Below are 1839 nucleotides of genomic sequence, written 5' to 3' on the forward strand. Positions count from 1 at the left end.
TATGGTCATCCAATTCAAATTAATATTAGACAGTTTACAACATTTATTGCTAGTGTTTTAGCTCTATATAAGCAACATTTAAGGAACTGCAGAGCTAGTTTTTTAAACTTCACAGAAAATCCAGTATAATACTGAGTGCTTATCATGCAAAAAAATAGCCTTAAGAAGTAATTCAAATGTTAACAGTACTATGGTCCTACAATAGGCCTCTTTCAGAGACTAGTAACTGTGTAGATCATCATAGTGACTATATAAATGTATCCAAATAAACAGAACAGTTATAGACACAAACCACACATGGTGAGGTGGTCATGAACATGGTCACTGGCCATCTAGTTCTAAAGCTTCAACAATGTGTGCAGCAGAGGAACGATCTTTAGGATCTTCATTAGTGCATACAGAGAATAGTTCAATTACTTTCTGGAAGGATTCATCCAGTTCTTCCATATTAATAGGTAGCCTGGTTCCCAAAGCTGTATAATATGCCTCATCATTGAAGTCACCTTCATCAAAAGCTTAATCTTCATCATCATCATCATCATAAAAATTAAAGTGTGGAATAGATAAAGTCATCATTTCCCACAGAGTAAGGCCATATGCAAATATGTCTGCCTTATCAGTAATAATACCATTTTCCTCCAAAGCTTCCTTGGGCTTTCATGGCTCAGTACCAATGTAACAGGCCTCAGGATCAGTCACAGTCATATTTTCATCCAATGGTAGAGAGACTCCTACATCACAGATTTTAATTGTTTAAAAATCACCTTTAATTACAACATTTGAGGACTTTATATCTCCATGAAGCAGTTTCTTTTCTTGGTGCAAATTCTTTAGCCCTCTTGCCATGTTCAAAGCAACCTTCAAAATTACAGCTGCTGGAAAGGCATCCTGGCTGTCTTTATTTTGTTCCTCTGTTAAATCATTTAGAGACTTTTCACCTCCATACTCCATAGCAAGGCACAGACTGCCATCACTGGCTTCAGTAAAAGCATGATAACCTACAATGTTTGGATGATGAAGGCTTTTCAAAATCTTAGCTTCATCAATCAGTCTCTTTTGGTATATACTCCGATAATCATCACTGCAGATGGGATTAATCTTTTTCACAGCCCAAAGAGAATGAGACAAACCTCTTGGAAATCTTTTCATTAGGTAAACATTTACCCCAGTCCCAAAGTCAAGCTTCTGCATAAATGGAGAGGCAAGGATAGTTATATATGGAGTTGAACATAACACAGATTTCCTTTTTTCAGATAATTTGCTTGGTGTCTTGAAATTATCAGTTCCTTCCATTGAAACAACCACTCTAGGTCAGGTAGCTCTCCAATCCGCACCAGCATTGCTCACCTTCGGCCCTAGAATTTTTATATATAACCTTTATCATCTTAAAGAAGTCCTCTTCTGGGGCTGGAGTCTTAACTCAGTGGTGAAGCTACAAAAGAAAAGCCTCGCATGCATGAAGCACTGGGTTCCATCCTCAGCACCACATAAAAATAAATAAATCAAATAAAGGAAATTGTGTCCATCTACTAAAAAATAAAAAAAAATAAAAATAAAAAAGTTTTCTCCTATCCCCAATTTGCTGAGTTTTCTTATGAACTAGTGGCTAACTTAATTGGAGGTCTTTTTGTATTTGTTGAGATGGTCCTATGGTTTTCACCTTTATTATGTTGATAAGATGAATAATACTGATTAACTTTCAAAGTTTAAACCAATTTTTACTTCTGAAAAAAAGCCAAATTTGGTCATAATATATTATTCTTTGTATTTATTCTGTGGATTTAACTATCTAATACTTTGTTTTAATTTTTGTACATATGTTCATAAGTCTTATAATTT

General features: G+C 34.9%; 1 pseudogene; it reads right to left on the reverse strand.

The window, feature by feature from the left end:
* Positions 1–321: 321 nt before the first annotated feature.
* Positions 322–1293, reverse strand: LOC143388495 (lymphokine-activated killer T-cell-originated protein kinase pseudogene; annotated as a pseudogene).
* Between the last annotated feature and the right edge of the window lie 546 nt (positions 1294–1839).

Source organism: Callospermophilus lateralis, unplaced genomic scaffold (assembly GCF_048772815.1).
Source record: "Callospermophilus lateralis isolate mCalLat2 unplaced genomic scaffold, mCalLat2.hap1 Scaffold_1386, whole genome shotgun sequence".
NCBI classification, from domain to species: domain Eukaryota; kingdom Metazoa; phylum Chordata; class Mammalia; order Rodentia; family Sciuridae; genus Callospermophilus; species Callospermophilus lateralis.